This window comes from Plecotus auritus (assembly GCF_963455305.1).
Source record: "Plecotus auritus genome assembly, chromosome: 6".
In the NCBI taxonomy this organism is placed as follows: domain Eukaryota; kingdom Metazoa; phylum Chordata; class Mammalia; order Chiroptera; family Vespertilionidae; genus Plecotus; species Plecotus auritus.
The window spans coordinates 161,349,090-161,373,810 of NC_137773.1; the positions used below are offsets into that span (position 1 = coordinate 161,349,090).

Genomic DNA, 24,721 nt, shown 5'->3' on the forward strand with positions numbered 1-24,721 from the left:
TGGTTTTGTTTTTTGGTGCAAATCTGATCAATAATTTAAATTATGAAGAACATTGCTAAAACTAATAATTTGCTTTAATCTGAAAACACACTAAGGGGAGTATAGATTCCATTTCAGCTGCACATTTACCGTTATCCCTGGAAGGCAAGGGGGAAAAATGAATTCTTCTAACACCTTCTGCTTTGGGAAACTGAACTGGTTGGGGTTAGAGATCAGGGAATAGGACTCAGCCCCAAAACTCTGGGCTGCAGGAACTGCAGGGGATCTTCTGAGATATGCCCATGGAGCATTCAGGGGGACGTCTCACCTTATACATCTTCCCTCCACCCCAAAATAGCCTAGCACAGTACTCTCCTTTTTCCCCAATAGGGGACAACCAGCCCAGCACCACCTTGTTTCCCTGCCTGCTGAATTTAGCCCTGATCTCAGTAGTTAGGAAACAGGAGAAAGAATGGGGCCATAGCATCCTGAGAGTGAAGCTATGCAAGGGGGTGTTAGAAAGAAAGGCGAGGGCGGTAGAGGGTGCTAACACTCCCACCTCCGCTCATCGCCTCCCGCTGCAAACCCCCACCCTCTCTCTCCATCCCGGACCCCCACCTGGGAGATGAGAGGGCAGCACGGGCGAGGCAGCGGCAGGGCTCTGCCACGCTCATTCCCTGCTGCTGCTTTTCCAGTCCTTCGCCTCTCCTCCCTCCTCCCCAGCCCAGGTTTGGAGGCGATTCCCCTCTAGTGACTGAGCCTATTGCATCTGGACGAGCTGCGCTTCGCCACCCTCACGTCTTTGTCTCCTCCTCCAGCGAGGCTCCCGCCCGGAGCAGGGTCTGCAGCGGTCACCGCAGCAGCTGGAGCCAAGCCGTGCATCACACGGCGGGCAGCCCGGGGCGCACCCGCGCCGGGTGGAGGCACCAGAGGACGCCCGCGGAGCCACGCACCCGCCCCCCGCAACCCGCGCTCCAGCCGCCCGGCCCCAACCCTGCTGCCACCGCCGCAGGGGAACCAGCACTGCCCGCCCGCCGGGTCCGGAGTGGGCAACCCGGCTAGGCTAGCGGTCGGGTGCGGGTAGCAGATAGCGGCCACTGCAGTTCTGGAAGAGCCCACACCCCCAGGCAGACGCACCCAACGCCTCCTCCCTGCGCCGCCAGGATGGAGCTGCCACCACAGCCCGGGACTGGAGCAAGGTAAGGTGCGGCCGCCTGTTGCTTTTCGCTAAGCGCAGCATCACCCCTCCGCCCGGGTGCCTAGGCCGAGCAAGTAGAGAACTATCACACCACTTCTGAGACACGGCCAAACCCCTGCAGACTTTGGAGAGAGCCCTTCTGAAGAAGGGGGAGTCGGCCCTCTCTCTTAGCTCATTGCAGCTGGTTACCACGCAATCGTCTGAAAACTTTTGGGCCCCCCCTCCCTGCGCGGTGCTCACCCTATACCTGGCAAGTTGCACGTCTAGTTCTCCCGTGCACCCTTCTCCGCCCCCTCCCTTGCCGTATACATCTGCCCGTTTCACTCTGTGTTCTTGTCGGTGGACTTTTCACTCCCTGCAGCTACCGCTAGACAGGCGAGGGTTTGAGACCCAGCGGTGCCCATCCAGCCTGTAGGGACAGTTTAGGAGCCCAGGTGGTGGAACAGGGGAGGTGGGAAGTGGGGGAAGGCTGCGGCCACCCCAGGGGGCTCTGCTCAGCGCGGCGGGAGTCCTTCCATATGCCACCCCCCAACTCGGTAATGAAACCCTTGGAGGGGCTTGAGGCTGTGCGCCCTGGGAACGGCAAGTGCAGGGTGGAAGTGAGTGGTTTGGGGAGGGAAACGTTGCTCGCAGGGGTAGGGAAGGAAACTGAGTGTCAGGGTTAGATCTGATTGAGGGGGAACCAAAAAGGCACAGCTAATGCATGCAGGCCAGGGGCCAGTCCCCAGCAGGCATCTGATAGGCAGGAAAGGGGATCTGAATCCCCAGGGTGCTGGCCCGAATGTGCAAATACTGAGGAGGGGGAGGGGCTGGGTACCTGGGAGGCGCAGAGAGAAGGATGGAGCCCTGGAATGCGGGCTGGGGACCTGGGAAGGCAGGCTTCTGGGATGGGGCGCTCTCCCTCTTCAGGAGAGACGAACCTCCCGGCGAGATTCTGAATGCGCTGATGTCTTGGACGGCGAATGAGTGGTTTAGAACAGATCATGGACCAGGGATGCTTTTCCTGGCTCCATGAGGACCGCGGTCCCCTCCTTCTCAAGCACCGGCTTCTACGCCCTTCCATCTCCTGAGTTGGTCTGTAGACCCACGCCCACCTTCCCTGCGGGTGCCCGGGAGTTAAGGGTGTCTCCACAGCCGCAGGGTGGGAAGGGGACTCCTGGCCCCCAAGGAGACCTGTGTGCAGGGTAGGAAGAGAATCCCCAGCGCCTAGCAAGTAGACAGCCGTCCGAACCGAACCGGTTGAAGGCGAGCCCTGGGGTGGAGGCTGCAGTGGGAACCACCTTTCCCTCCTCCCCTCGGCAAATCGCACCTGGGCGGAGCAAGGGAGTCGGGGAGCCCCGTGGAGCGGAGTAGAGCAGGGCGTGCAGGGCGAAGGGGTGTGGGCACTGGGGGAGGGAAGGCCCCTCAGACCCGGTCCCGAGCGGAGGTGGGCTGCCCACTTTGCAGCCCCTTCTGGGCAAATCCTTTTGCTTGTTCCAGTCGCTTTGGCCAATGCCGGAAGGCGAGGCTTTTTTCTCCTTTGCAACCCAGCAATCTGAATGGAAGAGCATTAGCGGGAGGGAGCCTAGACTGCCATTGCAAAAACGGGGGCAGCCCCCGGGGACCCCATTTATCCTGGTGGGGAACACACTCGCTGCGTAGAGCCTGAACGCACCCCATTTAACCCTTCTCTCTCTGGGTTGGCACACGCCCCTCCTGGCGGCGCCTGTGGCTGAGAGTCCAGCTCTGGGTTCCTACTGCACCTATAAGAGGAGAATTTGGAGGTTGCGTGGATCTGGAGCCTGTAAAACCCTCTGGTCCTCCCTGTCCAAACCAACCACGTGCAGGCTTTTAGGAGCACAAGCGTCTCTGCGGTTGCCTGGTAGATATCTCAGGCTCTCCTGTACCAACTGGGAGAAAGCTCAGCTCAACGCAATTCCTTTTTTGGGGCCCCAAGCCTTGACCAGACCCTCTCGCAAGAGACATATACTTGCAAGGGCTCCTGGGAGGAGTCCTGAGGTCGATCCTCCCGTCTCGGGGCACCCCAGGAGCAAGGAGTTCCCTGTAGCCCAGCCTCAAGCTTCAGAGCCCCAAGGAGCAGGACCGGGGATTCCCTCTGAGCTGGCTCCGGATGCAGCTCCTGAGTCGGGGAGAGAGCGTTGGCTTCTTCTGAATTACCTGGATACCTGAGGTAGGACCCCAGAATTCAATCCCTCAATGGGCAAGATTTAGCTTCGGATGCCCCAGGATCTGGTATTTTTGGGGGGTGCTTACCACCTGGATTTGTGCACAGGCCACTTCCCTTTGCAGTAGAAACAAGTTGGAGCATGTCCTTTGAGAACCCTTGAAGGAAGACCCACACCAAGATGGTTTGACCGAGTTATAGAACTATTCTGGGGAGACAGGTAGGAATAATAATCAGCGCCAGCATTTATCAAGTCTTTACTCTGTGCCGACATTATTCTAGGTATTGTGTGTTCACTGTTTTATTTTGAATCCTCACAACAACCCTGGAAGATAATTTAAATCCCATTTTATTGGTGAGGAAACTAAGCCAGGGAGAAATTATCTGCCTCGTAGTCATCCAGCCAGTAAGTGGTGGGGCTGGTTTCTCTTTCGAGTAGAGAACACTGGGTGTGTTCCACACTCCCTGCCCTGTTTGGTACTAAAGACCCTTTGTCCACAAGGAAGTGTGGGTGAGCCTCAAACCCATTCATTACTCCTAACCCCAGCGGCATACTGTCAGTGCCAGCCCTTGCCTGTGAGTCCCTATGGCTGTGGCACTGGGGAGACTGAGGGTACATCTCACCCCCCTCAGAGTCTGTTGGGGTTGATCTTGGCAGGCTGGGATCCTGATACTGAAAGCAGACTTAGGGAACTGGCTGCTGACATTGGACTTCCTTTCTGAACCTTGTGGTAGACATTCCCTTTTGAAATTTGAGGAGAAATGGAAGGAGGGATCCAAATGTGAGAAGAGATTTCCTGTGTGGTCAGAAACTACAGACACTATATTCTGCAAATGAATCTCTTTCTAGTGATGGAATCACGGAATATTAGAGCTAAAGGGAGCTCAGATCTCCCCCCTCCCAATCCAGGGGCAGGGAGGTGATGCAGTGGGCAATGCCACTCATTGTGTTCCTAGCGTAACTAGTATTGGAACCGCTGTCTTCTGACCCTGGTCAAAATAAACTGTGTTCGTGCATCAATACATTATGTTCACTGCTGCTATTTCTCACATCTTAAAATTAATTAGGGGAAATGGTTGTTAAAAAAATAGATCATTTTGCTAATTTTTCATAAATGCCTCAATCAGCATAACCAGAAAAAGTCACCATCATATATAATGAATAAATCACCACAAATTGCCTGTTTTGCAAAAGATTGCAGTAGAATATTTATATCTTCAAATGAACTAAATCAACTAACCATGCAGCCTTTTTAGATGATTCTAAATAAAAATTAAATGGACTCCCAACCATTTTAGCAAAGTTCTTCTGTCACGTTGAGTAGGTCTTTCTTGCCCCTTCCCAATTATTGCTGAAAATAAGAGAAAATGTAGCACATCAAAGGAGGAAAGAAAATCCTTTTGAACCCAATGAAATGATTTGTTATTATTTCTTTTGGATTTCTGACCCTTGGGTTAAATTGAGGCTGATGTAAATCTGAGGCCAAACATACTTGGGGCTCAGAAAGGGGAAAAACAGTTCTTTGCTACTTTCTCATCCGTTGAGCCCCTTGACAAAGGGAGCTTTCTCCAGGGGCTTAGGGTTCCCATGTACCCCTAAGCATTCTTGTAGGACAGAAATCTGGTTTCTAAGAACATCCCATGTCTGTTCTCTGTGGCTGTATTACCAAGATGAACTCCCCCTGGAGATAAGTCAACAGTCAGCTAGAGTAAACAGAGAGGAGGGAGGGAAAAGCCTGTTTCTCAGAATCACATTGGGGTGGGGGTAAGAATTACAGGCATAGAGTGGAAACTTGGTGCATTTATGTCACTGGGACAGATTTTTCATCCCTGATGCTGTGACAAGCCAGGTCAGAGGCCCTCTAGCAGTAACTAGGGGTGGAGGAGGAAAAGGGGAGGGTGAGGGAGCAGTGCTGGCAAGGAGGCATGGGGTCAGGGAGAAGGGGTTTGGATCCAGGGCTTTGGTGTGACAGAAATGGCCATGGAGAGCCTGCCCAAGAGATGCTCTTCTCCCTTTCCCTGCTTTCCACCACCTCAGTCTGCCCTCTGTGTTGGGTTGACTGATCTGAATCCCAACATCCCCAGTTATCTCAAGGAAAGCATTCACTTTCTAGAGAATGCATTAGAAACGAACATGGTCTTTACAATGTAAGTGGGGGAAATATGCACCAGCTGGTCCACTCTTCAGGAAAAACTGTTAAACATCAGATCATCCCACAAGGGCACTCTGTGAAGGTGGGATACTCTTTAGTTGTATTACAGGGGTGTTAGAGTAAAAAGATGTAACATTGAAATCAAGCATGACAAAATCTAAAGGAAATGGTCTATCTGTAGGAACCACAGCAAGAGAATCTTTTTGCACCTTGATATACATCTTGGATTCCAATTCCTAGCTTTTCCAGGGAGGATGGGGGAGTTAACTGTAACCTCATCCTATTTATGGGGCCCTCTACTTATTTTACTTCTGTGTGGGGTAGTATTAAAGGTCAAACATAACACCTCTGCTGGGAAAATTTTGGGGGTATGTATTTATCTTAAATCATATATATATATATATATATATATATATATATATATATATATATGAGTTTGTTGACAGTTGGAATAACAATTCCTATTAAGCAACATGCTCTGGGGGAAAGGTTATGAAAAAAAGAAAACTTTTTTTACTTAGAACACAGTGAATAAATATGTTTGTGCAATACATAGTATGAATGAAAATTCTCAGTTTGGGTTTAGATATGTAAAAATGAAAAAATCCCAAGAACCAGAACACCTGAACTCAACCTCATTTAAATAACAAGAAAAGCCATGCCTGGCCAGCGTGGCTCAGTAGTTGTGCATCGACCTATAAACCAGAAGATTACAGTTTGATTCCTGGTCAGGGCATATGCCCAGGTTGTGGGCTCAATCCCGGTGTGGGGTGTGATGAGGCGGCTGATCAATGATTCTCTCATTATTGATGTTTCTATCTCTCTCTCCCTCTCTCTTCTTCTCTGAAATCAATAAAAATTTATTTTTAAAAATAACAAGAAAAGCCAAATAATAAGGTTCTGTGGAGTTTGAAGAAGACCTTAGCAAAGGGAAAAAACGAAAAAAACAAGATGACTAAGTAGAACCTGAGAGGCTTTATGTTCATGGTTTTTATTTTAAATAAATATATGACATCTTAATCTATATTTAGATTTGAATAGCATAAGATTAATAAATTTATCTGCAGATTGCCACCTTGATGAGCTTTATTCTACAAGTGGTTGGGAATCAGGATGGAAGTTCTTATATCTTGTATGCTATATATGCTTTACTTATAGCTATATATGCTTTAGTTATAGCTATATATGCTTTATAAAAACTTAGTGAATTAAAACACAACATGACACCTGAAATGCCTTTTAATATGAGAATCAAGTCTGAAATTTTCTCAAGAGCTTAAAGGCTTGGAGCATACTATTTTCCCAATGGGAGTATGTTATCAGTAAGGGCCCTACAATTCATTTAATATAAATGAATAAATATTAAAAAGAACCACATTGATAAAAACATTTTTCCTCAAGAGGATAAATGAATACATCAGTACAGTTTATAAAAGTTATGGTTTTATTTTATCCTAAGCTCCCTGAGCTGCTTTTTATGTTAACACTAGTCAAATGCAAGTGTTCCTACACTTCAGGTTTTATAAAAGGCTTTGTCCCTTTTATTACAAATAAAATGGAAACAAATATAAAAAATAAAATATGGTGAGCGATTCTCACACATGGAGTAACACTTGATACAACTAAGTATGTTTTCAAATGCAGATTGGTTTGCTTTTTTCTCCTTCTTTCCTTCCTTCCCTCCTTCCCTCCCTACTTGTCTCCCTCCCTTCCTCCCTCCCTTTCTTCCTTTTTTCCTTCCTTCTTTCCCCTTTTTCTGTATTTCTTTCCTTCCTTCTTTTCTTCCTTTCTTCCATTCTTCTTTTCCTTCTTTCTTCCTTTCTTGGTTCATTGATAGAATTTTTAGTCTGCATTTAAGTATTTAGTACCTCGCTGGGAGAGATAGCTATTTAAGGGGAAATATCTCCCTGGTGGGGGCAGGGAGAAGGTACAGTGCATTTGTATATTTGTCCAAAGCTAAAACACAAAGGTCATGAAGTCACACTGGCCTTTCCTCTAATCTTCTAACCTCAGTCCTGCTTTAGAACAGCATTCCTGCTACAGAGGGCTCACCCTGTTAGCAGTGACTAAGCAGTGCGCTTCCTTCTGCTAGACTGGGAATTTACGCAATGAGAAGAACCCAGCCCAGTCTGCTGACCTCCCCTACATGACTGATCATCAGGAATTATCAAGAAGAAATGTTTTCCATCCTTTCTACAAATTATATTCAAACTTGAGTTTACAAAGTTATGTGGCCTCCTGCCCTAATGTTTCATAGTTGTTTATTCGGGTGGTGAGTCTAGAAACAAAATTAATACCCTTCTCTAATGGAAGGGATAGTATAGATGCTTGGTGCCCAAAGTATCTGCTATAAAACTCATGAAAGAGGGGTGGCTGATTGCCAACCAGGTCAAGAGGGTCCAGGGAGGTAACTGGAGAAGCAGCTGGGGATGGGCGTTAGAGGAAAGGGGGAGGGATGAGAGAGGCAGGCAATCAGGGAAAAGAAACCACCCAAAGGAAGAGAAACCAGTGATTGGCACAGGAAAATGAAGAGGTGTTTGAGAGTAAGCTGAAATTGAAAGATAACGAAATGAAAGGCATAAAAATAAGAGAAGATAAATAAGGCTAATAGGAGTGATAAAGAAGAAGAGGTATGTATAAAAAAAAATAACGCTAAATAATTCCTCATGGTCTAGATAACTCAAAGGCAGGCTGACTCCTCAGCTAGGGGATGCTGTCTCTTTCTCACATTCCCCTGTCCCTTGTTAATGTGGCTTCTCAATCACCAGGTCAAGGGCTCTTAATCCTATTTATGTCTTAGTGCCCTCCGATGGTCTGACAGGCTGAGGGTCCCCAGAATGATGTGTTTAAATGCATGAAATGTAATATAGAAGATTGTAGTACAAATTTTATTGAGATAATGATATCGAATATATAAAACAATGTGACCTATTCATGTCTTTATAACAAGATCTAATTGTGGGACCACTGCTGCCATCACTTTGAAGGAGGAATGAGTATACATACTGCTATGAGATCATTGCAGGAACTGTGCTATAATATGAAAGTATCTGATTTGTTAATGAAATCATTGGGGCTGCTACTGCATTTGAGGTTTGTGGCCTGCATTCATTATACAATGAAATGCTAAATTGTCATTCAGTGTTCACAAATTTGTGACAGTTTTCCAATCGAGTTTATGGATCCCTTGAATTCTATTGATAGGTGTCTTGGAGGTCTGCCAGCCCAAGGCCCCTGGACTGGGGTGACCGTCTAATTTACTATCTACAACTGGAGTATTTTTGAGAATGAAAGGGGTCCCAGTTGTTACCCTGAAGCAGCAAGTGTGAATTGGACAGAGAAAACTGTGACATAAGTCCTCTTAGCAGCTTGCCCCTCTCTGGGATCTTTCTCACCAGACCAGTTTTCACTTCTCTGGCCCAAGGAATTGGATTGCTCTGCCCTGTTCATACGGATGATGGTTGTGGATACTGACTGGCATTGGAAGTGGAAGTGGAGAATAGCTTTAGCTGAAAGAGGGTCACATGTCAGGGCCACAGCCAGGCTATGGGATGCCTTTGTAAGAACTGAAAAATGGGCTTCATCAGGGCAGCAGGCTCCGGCTTCTGGCTCGGTGAACATTGACCTGTATTTCAGTTTCCAGTGGCCCTTTTGGCCAGGTGTCCTGTAAACTTGGCCATTTTTACCTGTAGTGAAGTTCAACTATCAGACTATATTGCATTTCAGCCAAAAGTTGTAACTTACTCATTATCAGGAACTTGCCTTGGTACAGGCAGGTTGATGGAAAAGGCCAAGATCTAGAGAATTCTTAAATTGGACAATAAGGCCTTGAGTGAGAGGGAGGGCATGCAGAGTTTCCTAAATAGACGGCTCATATTGTCCAGATCTAATGGTGGGACCAAAGGCTACATCATTTTGAAGGCGGGACGAGCATCCATATTGCTGTGACATCATTACAGGATATGAAAATACCTGATTTGTATTGTTGATGAAATCGTTGGGGCTGTGATTTCATCAATAATACTGTGTTGGGGGAGGATGACAGGATGCCCCTGCTCCTAGATATCATGTTTCTATCTGTTCCAATTGGTAAAGTGGAACCTGCTCAGTAGAAGAAAAAGATCTTTTAAGAAAGCTTTTGACGCGGCAGGGGCAAGGCCAGATCTAAGAACACACTCTCTTTATGTGCATGTAGAGTATTTGACTGGGAACCAGGCGACCTGGTTCTAATTCCAGTTTTGGTTCTAACCAGCTTGATGGCCTTGGGCTGGTTAAATTGATTGCCTCTCCCCCAGGAAGAGGATGATTGGAAGCTAAATGGTCCCCAAAGCCCGTTCAAGCTCTGTGCTCTATAATGTCAAAGATGTGTCTGGCATTGTTTTATTTATCCTCATATGGTGGCTTCTGTGTTTAAGCTGGTTCAGGCCCACTTCTTTGCTTAGGCCGTCCAGCCCTTACATGCCACAGGTGCTACAATGATAAGTGGACACTATGACCCTGAGGGTCTAAGACACCTGGAGCACATGTGGGAGCCTAGAATAGGGGCATGGGAGTGGGGAGGTGGAGGGGAAAACACCTGACAGGTAAAGAGATAGAGTAGGAAAGAAGTGGAACCATTGATAAATTTCCTTGCAGCAATCATTGCTGCTCAGGAAAGATGTAGGAAAGAGGAATAGGGGTTTCTAAAATGTTGACTGTGTATCCATCCTGTGTCTAACTCTTTATAACCATAAATCATGTCATTCCCTATTAACAACTTCTAAATGACTCCTGGTTGCATAGAGGAGGGTTAACCCCATGGTATGATTTAACAGGTCCTTCCTCACCTGGTCCTGCCTGTCACTTCATCTGTCATTTTCCTTGGCATATCCTGCGGCCTGATGTGTTAGAGCTGGTTAGCACAGGCAATTGTTCAGGAGTCTTCTTTCCAACTCTGGTAGCTTGAAATCAGCTGTGATAGCTGATTTACACCACAGAAACCATCAGATACTTCAGAGACGTGGTCCCCCTTTACCCCCCCTCACCCCCCACCACACACACACCAAGAGTTTGTTGTTAAAATTTACCATCACGGAGCACTGGCCCCACCTCACCAAAAGACTTGAAGTTTCTATAATAGAAAGTGCTCCGTCACATCTCTCTCCATTTGGTTTGCCACTCCCCATTCCTGGTGGTTCATCTGTTCCTCAATCCTTCTCTTTCTCTCTTCTTCTTCCCTTCCCTTCCACCCAACTGTCCATCCACTAACCATCCACCCATCTATCCAGAAATAGACAGACTCAGTTCTCATTTCTCTTCTGCCACTTAATAGCTGAGTGAGTGACGTGGGGGAATTTTCCTAACCTTTAATAGGCCTCAGTTTTCTCTATGTAAAATGGGTATAATAATAGGTAGTTGTGAGGCTTAAATGAGTTAATATGCATAAGGTGCTTTGAATGGCATCTGGCACATGAGAAATATGATTTAGTCTTTGTTTTAGGAATTATCACAATATTATTGATTGCTTACTATGTGCCCAGTGAATACACTGATGTGATGTGAAAAGAGGTTTAGTAAAACAAGCACAAGAAAATGTTCAAGAGCCTCAAACAAAGCCTATTTAGTTTTTCCAGAGATATTGAAATTTACTTCATGGAGCCAGGGGCATTTGAACTGAATTGATTGATCACACACACACACACACACACACACACACACACACACCAAACGGGCAGGACAGACAGAGGCATCCCAGGAGCAGGGAAGTCATTTGAGCACTGAATTGTATGTGGCTGAGTATGAGATCATGGAGGGAGCAGGGGGGTTTTTGATTATATTTGGGTTATCACAAAATCCACGGGGAAGTGAGCTGCAGTGCCCTCTGTTTCTGTTGCCTGCACCAGTACAGACCTTTGAATTTTTCCCCCCCAACAGTCAGAAATCCAGATTTCTATGTGAAAGCTCCTAATGTCTAATGGTAGAACTAATTCAATTAACAATAAAACACATCCACAGGCTCTATTCAGCCCCCAGTGGAGAGTGGAGTCCTAGGTTTCCCAGCTTGTAGAAACAGGCTGGTCTGCGTGGCTCAGTGGTTGAGCATCAGCCCATGAACCAGGAGGTCACCGTTCAATTGCAGGTTAGAGCACATGCCCAGGTTGCAAGCTCAATCCCCAGTGTGGGGCATGCAGGAGGCAGCAGATCAATGATTCTCTATCATCATTGATGTTTCTCTCTCTCTCTCTCCCTCTCTGATATCATATATATATATATATATATATATATATATTTTTTTTTTTTTTTAAGATAAGGTCTACAATTGGAATTCCTGATTTTTAATATAATTCTGCCATTAGCTGTATGACCACAGGTGAGAGTCCTTAAGCTCTCTGAGCCCTAGTTTTCTGCCAAATGGCTATCATATTTCTTGTCCTACATACCGTGCTGTGAGGAGCCTTTGGACCATGGAGATAAAAGCTCTTGCAAAGAATCACACAGGCTTTGGAATTATTTGTCAGCCCTATACGCTGTGGCAGAGCCCTACACTTAGTGCAGCACCAAGCCTTATTTGAATCACACCCAAATATTCCCGAATGTCCTCACCTGCCTTTTTAATTTTAACAGTAGATGGGGGAAGAGAAATGTAGGAGTCGTTTTTCCCCTTCCTTCTGTTAAAAATATCACAAGGAGCTTGACATTCATTTTGGAAGTCTGTATGTCAGAGATCCACTAAAAGTTATTGATCGCTCCTGCATGGGTCCAGAATCATGGGGGAAAGGCACACGCCGCCTCTGCGTGGTGTGTGTTGATTGTTTCTCTGAGGTGAGGAGGGATTCTCTGAGAAATCAGCCCTACGTGTCAGTCTAGCTCATGTCAAAATCTGCACCTGCATTTGTGTAATTTCCCCTTTTTTGATCTCTTTCCATTCCAGGCTGGCTTTGATCATGTAGGCTTTTAAGGGAATGATCAGCCTTAGAAGAGTCGAATTATTTCTAGTTGAGGAGCTGAGCTTGGTAGATGTCAATGTTCACACAGCTGAGAGGTGGCTATGCATCCAGCCTACTCCATCAGACCTGGTTAAAAGCACAGTGTAACAGCAGCTTTGCAAAAACCCAGGCTTGAATATCTGTGTCATTCTGATTTTGTGTTATCATTATGTGTTTTGTTGGATAGCTTGATTGAACTTGATCCTGAGAAGCTTCAAAGATGCAGGCAGGCCTTGAAGTACAGATACCTGATTTACACAAGCACATCAGTTATGGATTTTGGCCCCACTGCACTGATCTTACCACCTCTGCTTCTGGAGCTGACCTGAGCCTCAGAGTCTAGTTCAGCCTTGGGCAAACTACGGCCCGCGGGCCGGATCGGCTGTTCTATCCGGTTCTCTTGCTCTCCCCTCCGCTCCTTTACTTTGAATTTATATTAGTTCACACAAACACTCCATCCATGCTTTTGTTCCGGCCCTCCGGTCCAGTTTAAGAACCCATTGTGGCCCTCGAGTCAAAAAGTTTGCCCACCCCTGGAGTTCATTCTCTTCCACAGCCTAAGCTCCCTGGGCTCTCAGTACCAAGGTGTCTGATGCTCCTGCAGCTCTCTTCCCCTGTTGGTGTCTGGGACCCTGTCCCCCTTATCCACTGCAGGAGCTGAACCCCAGAGGAGCCAAGGTCCCACTATTCTGAGATGAACTGGAAACATGTAGGTCTATTGAATGAACATTATAGGTGAAATAACACTTTTGTTATTAAGGAAGTGTTGGAGCCCTAGCTCCTAATGTGACGGTATTTGAAGGAGGGCCCTTTGAAAGGTAATTAGGTTTAAATGAGTTCATGAGGGTGGGGACCTCGTGATGGTAGTAGTGCCCTGATAAGAAGAGACCAAAGAGCTTGCTTCCTCTCTTTCCACCTAAAACACAGAGGAAAGGCCATGTGAGGAAACAGCAAGAACATGGTCATCTGCAACCTGAGGAGTCGGTCCTCACTAGACATTGCTCTTGCTGGCACCTTGATCTTAGACTTCCAGTCTCAAGAACTGTGAGAAATAAATTCCTGTTCTACCCAGTCTATGGTATTCTGTTATGGCAGCCTAGGCTGACTGATATAGGAAGTTACTATAGGTTAGATTGGGTTCCTAGCCACCTTGTGAAACATCTCTTTGAACAAAAATGTGCCTGTTTTTGTACCACCATACCTGATACTTGTTGAATGAATGAATGAAAACTAATAAATGGAGTGAAAACATCCAATTTATGAACAAACATTTGGAAAAACCATTCAAGTGTTAGGGATTTCCTGAAATTGTGGTTTGAGATGAAGGGAAATAATTATTTTAAGTATATTGTGTGTGTATATATATATACATATATATATGTATATATGTATACTATGTACACATATGTAAATAAATATACATATGTAAAATCAAGCTTTTAACAGCTTGCACTTTTTTACCATCTCACCCCACGGAGATGTAATGATAGTAAAATAAATACAGTCAGTGTGGTTTCCTGTTTACCCAGCATGTAAGCAAATGATGCTGGCTGAGTTGGTCTGCTGACCTACCAAAATCCAATTAAGTTTAGCAAAATAAAAATGTGCTTTATTTATAGGAGAATCATAGCACTTCAATATTGGAGAGGACTTCTGAGGCACCTTTTCATTTTAAATCCCTGATTGGCAGGTTGCATAGAAAGATGCGATTTTTCTGAAAGCATGGTGGCTTTAGGTTTCTTTCTCATCAGTCTGAGAAATCGTACCGACTCTACGAGGCATTTGCTCCATGGCTTTGCCATTTGAGAATGGAGAAGCTGTTTCCTCAAGATGCTATTCATCTTTATTCATATCTGGGTGCAGATGAGTTCAGAATGTGTGGGTGTGGGATTTGAAGAATCTGAAGTGCTTAGGTAACAGTTGGCGTGCCAGTTGTATAATGAAGAACATGTATTGACAATATTAAATTGTGGGCTGAATCTTGTTTTTGGTGTTTAAAAAAACCCAGAACAAAATTTCTAAAAGCCCTGTTTTTATGCCGGGATGTTTCTAAATGTTGGGACAACAGTGCTGAGAAATACGGGCCTCCAGTATGCATCACTTTATTCTGCCTAGCCCAATATTACTGTATAAACCATGCATAGCTTTCTTTTTAAGTGGTAGGTGCTGTGGTGTTTCTAAATCTACATGCGTATTGTATTCAACTGACAGAGGGAAATAGCTTCAGTAATAATAACAGGTAAGATTTGAGTTCACTGTTCATATTGAAGGTGGGAGAGTCAGCTGGTTTCTACAAAAATTGGTGGCAATTTATTAAGTTACTAGGAAGTGACTGCTTGCTTTTCCCTCTAAATCATCATCATCATCAAGGGCTTTTTGCATGTGAAATTGTGCACCATGACTTTTTAAAAAACTCATGTTCCTTTCTCTACCTTTGTGTGTGTGTGCTGACAACAGAGGAGGAATACAGAGAAGCCTTCTTTCTACTCAGTTGTGGGTGGAGTGGGAAGTGTGAGCATGACTGTGACCACTGAGAGGTAACATTTGCAGATTCCACATGCAGCAGGCATCTCTAGCTAAAAACACATGGCTAGTCAAAGTTCTAGGGTTAGTCACGTAATACCTAGGGCAGGTTTTATTTTTTCCATTTTTATTTTTTTAATGTGCCTCAGGCATGAAACAGCTCTGGCCACCAAGACAGGCATCAAGCTAGGATGAACTAAGGACTGCATGTCTGCTTTGCCCCTGATTGATATAAGAGCAACATCACCAATCAGGTGTCTCCTTGCCCACTGCCAGGGGGAGGGCAGGTTTTATTTAACTGCTTTTCCTTTCAGAAGTCTAGAGAAACCTATGTACCCCTTCTTATTTTAAAAAATTTGTTTACATTAAATGTAAAAATGTTTTTAGATGTAAAGTATATAGGATCCTATATTTTTGTAAGTATATAGGATTACAGAAACAAAAAAAATACACAAAACACACTGATTCTCACAGAACTTACAATATTTTGCATAACCTATATCTCTGCCCAATCTGTCAAAAATATTTTTAGAATTTACCTTCAATAACACTTCAGTAGTTAACTTACCCATCTGATGTGTTTGAACTTGCCTGGTCTAGACTTGTGGCTCACATGCCTGTCACATTTCAAAAGACAATGATAACTTAGGAGAATTAAAAATTCTCATTGGTATTGTTCAGTTTTGCAAAACTGCAACAAATAATTTAAATGGCTGACTTCTTTTCATGAATCCATAAAGAACAGACGAGTGCAGGCAGGGAAGACCATAAAGCACCATAGATGTGGGAGTCACAGTGAGGAGATGCAGCTGCCTGCTTTGTGACTAGATGAGAAGGTGGCCAATAGTTGCCTCTGTGTATTGTGAGAGTCTGTAGTCAGAAGAATGAATTCTAATGCTCTTAAAGTCATGATGTGTATAAATGATATTTCAGGATTTCTGGAACAACTGTGTTGTCGTATTTTTAAAAAGCTGTGAGTTTTATTGGTGACATGATAGATACTGATAATAGTAGTGTAATCTGTTGCTTGCCTTTATAATGAAAGGAAATGTCAGATTCCCCCCCCTCCTTTTTTTTTGTAAGTCCTCACCCAAGGATATTTTTCCATGGATTTTTAGTAGAAGAGAGAGGGAAAGACAGAGAGAAACATGGATATGAAAGAAACACATTGATTGGTTGCCTCCTGCACAAGCACTGACCAGTGCCCGGGCTAAGGAGGAGCCTGCAACCAAGGTATATACCCTTGACCGGAATCAAACCCAGGACCCTTTGGTCCACAGACTGACTGACACTCTATCCACTGAGCCAGACCAGCTAGGGCTCAGATTCCCTTTGGAGATCAATGGGAAAAAATCAGAAAATGCATTCCACAGTTGTGGATCCCCTGCATTCTAGCCATGGACACCCTGGAGGACTATGGACCCTGAGTTAAAAGCCTCTGTTTCAACGTGCAAGTCAACACCTGATAAAATGGCAAATTACAACCAAAGCAGCTTTCAGATAGATGAGACCCATAGAAGGGATTATAAAAGAATGACATTTTCTGTTTGATAATTTATGTAACAAACATGCCAGAATTCTACCTACAGAGTGTGGTTGGCTTCAAAACTGGCCCCTTTGGAGAGAGGGATGCTGTTGTCTCTATTCAAAACAGCACTGGGTCTTTTTTCAGAGACCACAGTGAAATGTTTTGAACATTCTCATCAATGTTAATTCTCATATGGTTTAGAGTGGGTCAGGTGTTTTTAAATAAGCCAAAGTCATTTGAAGTAAGGCTACTGAATGAAGAGGTTGCTCAAAGTGTGCAAATACCAGACTGGGACTTGAAAATCCTAAGGCTACTTTTTGGAAGGGGCTCATCAGCTGCCCTGAAGGCTGTTCCATAGTGGGTGGAGGAGAGAAGGGATGAGACCCTGAAAAGATTGCATTTCCAAATTGAGTGTGTCCATGAAATCAGCCTGTAGCCCTCTGAAGGGCCCTCATTTCCCTCCATTAAGTAACATTCCAGGATGATTTCAAAATATTTAGTAACAACGTTTGATAGTCACATTCTACACATTCTTCAGTAGAACTTCCCAATAGAAATATAATGCTAGCTACTCATGTAACTTAAAAATTTCCAATAGCCATGTTAGACATGTATAATGAAAAAGATGAAATTAATTTTAGTAATATATTTTACTTAACCCCATATATCCAAGATTATCACTTTAACATATAGTCAAATTGAAATTTGTTGAATTATTTTCTCATCTGAGTCTTTGAAATCCAGTGTGTGTTTTATACTTACAGCATATGGGACTTGAGCGCTGAATTTTCATCAGAAACACTTGACCTGCATTTAGAATTCATAAAATTTACAGTTGAAAAAGCAGACTTACATAGCCAAGTTGTTTCAACTATATGTAAATGTTTTCCAGTTACTGAATCGAGTATTCGTTTTTAGATTTAAATTTAAATTATTCACAAAGTTAAACATTTAGCTCCTCAGTGTCACTAGTCACATTTCAAGTGCTCGGTAGGGACATGTGCCTAGCAGTTACCGAATTGGGTGGTGCAGGTCTAGATTATATGAGGGAACAACTGGAGAGGGATCCAATAGGCACAGTGGGGACAGTTAAACTCCCTGGAAAAATTAGGAGGGATGCTTATCTTCCAGCTTTTTGTCCTTTCTATGAATCAGTTGTTAGTTTGTCAATTCAGTATTTTTCCAAAAGTTTCCTCTCATCTCCTTAGAATCCTTTTATATGACTCCCTAAAAGGCCTTTCCTTAAATATGTTCATCGTTTACATCCAGGGCCACCATGTGGTCTCTGCTTTGTAGATGGAAAGTTCAGGGGTGAGTTTATCAGGGGTCCTCAAACTTTTTAAACAGCGGGCCAGTTCACTGTCCCTCAGACCGTTGGAGGGCCAGACTATAGTTAAAAAAAAAAAAAAAAAAACAATGAACAAATTCCCATGCGCACTGCGGGCCCGGGATGAGTCAGCTGCTAAGCAGGACAGGCAGCGGCACCCAGCAGGCCGGATAAATGTCCTCAGCGGGCTGCATGTGGCCCGCGGGCCGTAGTTTGAGGACGCCTAGTTAGATGATCAGATGAAGATAGGAAGTTAATGCCCCTGCCCCGGGTTCTTTTGATGAAGCAGTGAAGCCAGAGGAGTCAAGTTTCCTGACCCTCAGCCTCCTGGACACCCACCACTCTCAAAGCAACTCAGAGTCTGAAGATTTGGGTGGGACCCGGGACACTGCATGTTTATCAAGTCTTCCTTGCTTTCCCTATCTCCCCCTACCAAGTGATTCAGAACAGCCCAGTTTAAAAGTCACTACCCTAAGCAGCCCTTCTTCCACGATATTCTTTGTGCTCATGGTTCATAGGTGTGTTTCCAGGATCCCCTTCGTCAGAATGCTGTGTCTTGTTAAACTGAAGAGTTCTAGGCCCTGCCCTAAACCAGCTAAATCAGAATGTCTGAAATACCACATATTCACAGAATAGCTGTGGCACTAGGAATCTGCACTTTCACAAGCTTTCTAGTAAGTCTTATGCCCAGGAGACTTTAAAAACTGTAGACTCTATGCAGACCCTCCAGTTTAGAAAAATAGAATTTTTCAACCCCACCCTTTCTCATCCATCCTCTTTCCCCATGTCTGACATTTAGAAATCCACAGTGCCGCATGTATTCTGCCTCCCCTGTGTTCAGGTCATTTAACAAACAGGCATTTGTTCCAGAGAATGGGGATACCGAGATATAAATCATGAGATCCTGTCTCTGATCTCAGAGAGTTTGCAGACACAGGAGGGAGACGTATCTGTGGAAAACTGAGTTCATAAAGCATTACAGGTGGAGAGCTTCATGTATGTGCTGCGCACAGCGTGGACACAAGGAAGACAAGGGTCATATCCACCTGGGTTGTGAGTTTGTGATCACAGTTTTAAAGGGCTTTTGAGGCCCTGAGTTGATTTAGGAAAGATAAAATTTATATCCCAGCCCTGGTTAGGTTGCTCAGTTTGTTAGAGCATCATCCTGATACACCAAGATTTCAGGTTAATCCCCATTCAGAGCACATACAAGAATCAATCTGTGAATTCATAAATAAGTGGAACAACAAATCAACGTCTCCCCCCGCCCCTCTCTCTCTCTCTCTCTCTCTCCAAAATCAATTAAAACTAAAATAAGATAGGTATTCCATTAGATAGGAGGGGAAAGATCCCTGGAGCCTTAGCATGAATTAGTTGTGAACAGGGAAGCGAGGCTATTATGAATGATGTGGAATAATGGATTTACTGTAGGGATCAGACCTGGCAGAGTTGTGGAATGGCTTGGGCTGCAGAGGTCTGGCAGGGCTCAGGTGGCAGAGCAGAGAAAAATCACTGAGCAAGGACCATGAAGGGAGCTGATGAGGAGGTCGACAGAAGGCATCGCCTCTGCTGCTGGTGGTGGACCTGAGGTTGCCATAGGGCTGACGTGAGGGGAAGCAAGGACACACTGGCGCCTGGGAGGATGAACTGAAACCTGTGCCTGTAAAAGAGGCTGGTGCTCTTCACCCAGGAGCTGCACACACACGCGTGCACACGCACACACACACACACACACACACACACTCAGGAACTAAGGGTGGAAGCCAGTGGGAGCTGGAGAGATGTGAGTCCACCTCTGCCCTCACAAACTAGGTAAGTTAGATGATCAGTGACAACGTGTAGGAGCTGTGACAGTGCCTTTCCTGCGTAATGCTCAGGCTTCACTTCTGCTTCCAAATTTCACACAGATTTCTATTGTGGCCAACCTTAACTTGACCCCACAGGTAAGGGAATTCCAGGAAACCTAATCAAATGGAACAATATAAAACCAATGCAGTTGGCTTAGGCAACCTATGCTGGGGGTGGCTGGATGGGCACAGGGTGTATGGGGGTGGGTAGTGAGGTAGTAAGGTGGGTGATGGCCCTTGTGAAGAGATAAAGCTTCAATGAATGGCCTTGAGGGCCTTGCTAAATATTAGGCTCTTATCCTCTGGACAGCAGTGGTTTATAAATAGAGGAGCAACATGATAAAATGAGTTTGCTTTAAGAAAATAATTCAAGCAGTGGTTCTCAAACTTTCTGGTGTCAGAAACCTTCTAGATGCTCAACAATTATTGAGGATCCCAAAAAGTTTTTGGTTTATGTGGGCTATATTATTCATATTTACCATATTAGAAATTAAAACAGAAATTTAAAACATGTTTACTAATTCATTAAAAATCACAATAAACCCATAATGTATTAACATAAAAACACATTTTTATGAAAAATAATTTGTTTTCCAAAACAATAATTCAGTGAGAAGAGTGGCATCATTTTACATTTTTGCACATCTCTTTGGTGCCTGGCTTAATAGAAGACAGTCTGATTCTCATATCTGCTTCTGCATTTACTCTCTTATGAAATCCCATGTTAGAAAGACTTTGGAAAACTCCACTGTACATTGTGATAAAATAAGAATAGAAAAGGCACTCATATGTTTAGCATTATGATGTAATACTATGGGAACAGTCTATATTATGTCTGTAGTCAAATCATATCTACAATATTATAGGTTTAGTCTCATCATCATGGATTCTTTGTATGGGTTTCAGGGACCTCCAGAAGACCCTGGACCAACCTCTGAGAGCCATTAATGCAGAGGGTAGCTTGGTGAGCAGGCAGTGCACAGCGCTATAGGAAGGAGTTCTTCTAACAGTGTTGGGGAGGAAAATAGTGCCTACACAAAGGCATATCAGCCAGGAAGGAGAATCGAGGATGGAGAGAAATGCTCAGGCGACAGATGCCATAGACCTTATTAACCAATTAGGTGTGGGGATGAAAGAGAGGGGAGAGTCTTGAGCCAATGAATGGCTGGATATTTACCAGTGTAGGTGTGGGGTATTTTTCAACCCATCCCTGGGGCAGCCTTCTATTTCACAAGGGTTTCACCTGAGGTAGAAAGGAGGGGAAAAGGAGTGGGAGGCCCAGCCCTGAGCTGGGGTGTCTAAATCTGACTTTTTATAGTATGATCATACATGGGTAGAATTTGGAGTGGCCAGAGTTACTAAAAGCATTTGAGTGCAGGCTGTGCAGTTCACAAATGCAGGGACACAGAAAGATGGCAGTTTGGTGACTAACAAAAATGACAAGGCTTAGACACATTTGTGGTTGAAAGAGAAGTTAGGATGGACTCAGGAAGCCAGAATGGGGTTTTTATATATATATACATGTGTATATGCATGGTTTATATATGTATGTGGTTATATGTGTGTGTGTAAATATGGTTTTATGTATGTATATAGTGTATGTGTATAGGTGGTTTTATGTATAAATAGCTATATAGGCTCAGGCCTCAGCATGGGGAGTGGAATGAACTGGTCTGAGCATCTGAAGTTGTGGATGAAGTTCCTGGTTTGCCACCAACTGGCAGTGTGATCTTGGACAACCCGCTAACTGTTTCTGGGCCTCCATCTCCTCCTGAGAAATGTAGAGGGTGTGAAAGATCAGGAATCCTGTGATCCAGTATGCATATTTTACAGCCACAAAGAGTGATCTTCCATCAGTGTCAGAGTTTGCCCGACAAGCCTTTTCCTGAGCCTCGTTTTCAGTCTTGCCAGTTAAGGGTTTGGGAAATGAATGGAAAAGCGATCAATCTGACATCAGGGAACTATAGATAGACATTTGGTCTCTCAGGAGCTGCAGGTCTTGTCATTTGTTTGGATGCTGTCCCCAGCTTGGCCTGCCAACCGTGACACCTTCTTGTTTCCTTAGTTCTTGAAAAGGCAGGCTTTTCTGCCAACTCTATCTATGTGCACATAAACACACACCCGTGCACACACACACACCAATTTGATTACACTCTACTCAGAGTTTGCCCAAGTACTCCATTATGGTATGGAAGGTAGTTTTAGATATACACAAATATTTTTTGATATTTATGTATGCTTTGATAGGCATTAGAAAGATACACTAAGCATAGCAAAACCACTAATATCAATATTATTTCTTAGGTTAAGAAATAATTTAAATAAGTCAATTGAATTAAATGATTGCATTAATGTTAATACCAATAGAACTTGGATGCAGCAAAATTCTTAAAGGGAGTATGTGAGTGACTAACATGTGGGAAACACTAACTTAATTGTATTATGAGGATTTTAACCAATTCGGAAGAGGTCTTACCAAGTACTATCTGAAACATATGTCAGAAGTGTTTTATTCTTCATTGTTTTGGCATTTCAGTCTAAAAATTCCTTTAGGAAATCTGAGTTATTTCACATTCACTTTATATTGGTCATATTAGGTACTTTAAATGTGAGACTTTAATCAGATATAGTTAGGAGAAACAATAAGGCCAATTAAAATGAAGGGAAATTCTGTAAAACAACTGGACTCTACAAAAATCTCTATGTCATAAAGGACCAAAACAAATAAAAACAAAGCCCAAAAGACCATTTCTGGGGAACCATTCTAGACAAAAGGAAACTAAAAAGATATGACAATCTATACTAATAAAAGGGTTATATACTAATTAGACCAGATGTCCTTCCAGACAAAGCCACGGTGGTGGGGGCTGAGGCAGAGGCAGTTAGGGGTGACCAGGCCAGCAGAGGAGCAGATAGGGGGTGTCCAGGCCAGCAGGGGGGCAGTTAGGGGGTGATCAGGCCAGCAAGCAGAGGCAGTTAGGGGTGATCAGGCAGGCAGGCAGGTGAGTGGTTAGGAACCAGCAGTCCCAGATTGCGAGAGGGATGTCCAACTGCCAGTTTAGGCCTGATCCCATAGAAGGACATCCCTCAAGGGGTCCCAGATTGGAGAGGGTGTAGTCCGGGCTGAGGGACACCGCCCCCCCCCCCCATGCAAGAATTTCATGCACTGGGCCTCTAGTCCTATATAATAAAAGCCTAATATGCAAATCAACTGAACGATGGAACAATTGGTCACTATGACGTGCACTGACCACCAGGGGGCAGATGCTCAACACAGGAGCTGACCCCAGCCCGCAGGCCCCAGGCTGCCAGTAGCCCCACAGAGGGAGGCAATTAGCAGCGGTGGCGAGGGGTTGGGCCAGCGAATGGGCAGCACCAGGCTGCCCAAGGTGGGTGCCCCCCCATCATCTCACTGGTTGCCCCATAAATCAGCCCTGATCGCTGGCCAGGCCTAGGGACCCTACCCATGCATGAATTTTGTGCACTGGGCCTCTAATTAAATGTAATGTATGGTCCTTGATTGGACCCTGGATAAAAAATAAATTGTAAAGGACACTTGGATATACTTAAGGAAATTTGAAAACCAACTTCGTATTAGAAAATAGTATACTTCTAAATATTAAATTTTCTGAATATGATAATTATAGTATGGGGGAATTATCTTGCTGAAATATTTAGTGATGAAATATATCATTATCTGCAACTAACTCTCAGTTTAAGCCAAAGTATATATACATACACATATACTCACGTGCACACATAATGCCCATATAAACACACAGATATGTACATGTACATAACACACATATGCACATACATATACACAGATGCATAAACATATGTGCTCACATTTAAACATATGCCATAGATGCATGTACATGGATAGGGAAAGCAAATGTGACAGAATATTAACAGTTGGTTAATCTTAATGTTCACTGTGCAGTTCTTGCACCCTTTCTGTAGACTTAGACTTCAAATTTTTTAAAATAAAAAGCTGCAAAAAAATATTAGACTTTTTGAGATAGGTAACAGAAGTAATCTAAGAATTTCACTGTGTAAATCAAGAAGTAGGTGTTCAGGAATTGGATAACACTTTTTTTTTTTAAATCCTATACAGGCAGTCCTTGGGTTATGTTGAACTCAACGTACATCGTTTCATGGTTACGTTGCCATCTCCCACTTATTTATAAAAAAAAAAAAATTCCGTCATTTCGACGTATGTACATATGTGCTTTATGCTTTTTATTATTTATTTACCACAAGTAAAGGTCAGGAATTTTTACCTTTTAAATTTTTTTTACTGTTTCACTTCATTAGTGCTGTGTATGTGCTCCACATAAGTGACGCAGATGCTTATGTAGGTGGGTTTCGACTTAAGACGAAAATCACATTACATCGCACCATAGGAACAGATCTCCGACATAACCTGAGGACCTACTGTATAATAAAAGCATAATATGCAAATTGACTGAATGACCAGTGGAACGACCGGTCGCTGTCACATGCACTGACCACCAGGGGGCAGACGCTCAATGCAATGCAGGAGCTGCCCCCAGCCTGCAGGCCCCAGGCCAGCCAAGGCGGGTGCCAGTGGGGGGCCCCTCTATCACACCGCCAGTTGCCCCACAGATTGGCCCTGATCGCTGGCCAGGCCCAGGGACCCTACCTATGCATGAATTGCATGCACTGGGCCTCTAGTTATTATTATTTTTATTGCTTACCCCACCCTATTTTTAAATTTTTGTTGTTGTTTTTATTTTACCCATCTCCCCTTCCATTTTGACAACCATCAGATTGTTTTCTTATCTTTTGATCTGTTTCTGTTTTGTTTATTCATCATTTTTTTACATTCCACATGTAAGTGAGATCATACAATATTTATCTTTTTTTGTCTGACTTATTTCACTTAGCATAACATCTAGGTTCATCCATATTATTGCAAATAGCAAGATTTTTTAATACTGAATAATAATCCATTGTATATATGTACCACCTCTTCTTTATCCATTCATCTATCAGTGGACACCTAGGGTTGCT

At 44.1% G+C, this 24,721-nt stretch overlaps 1 protein-coding gene across 4 annotated transcripts in view; it reads left to right on the forward strand.

The window, feature by feature from the left end:
• Positions 1-466: 466 nt before the first annotated feature.
• Positions 467-24,721, forward strand: part of LRRC3B (leucine rich repeat containing 3B) — a 91,970-nt gene continuing 67,715 nt past the window's right edge. Inside the window, exon 1 of one of the 4 annotated variants that reach the window (XM_080672205.1) lies at positions 467-1,178. The gene's annotated coding sequence lies outside the window, so the exon portion shown is untranslated. Of the gene's footprint in view, positions 1,179-1,996; positions 3,348-24,721 lie in introns of those variants that run through there. The other 3 variants (XM_080672206.1, XM_080672207.1, XM_080672209.1) reach the window with 3 other exon arrangements.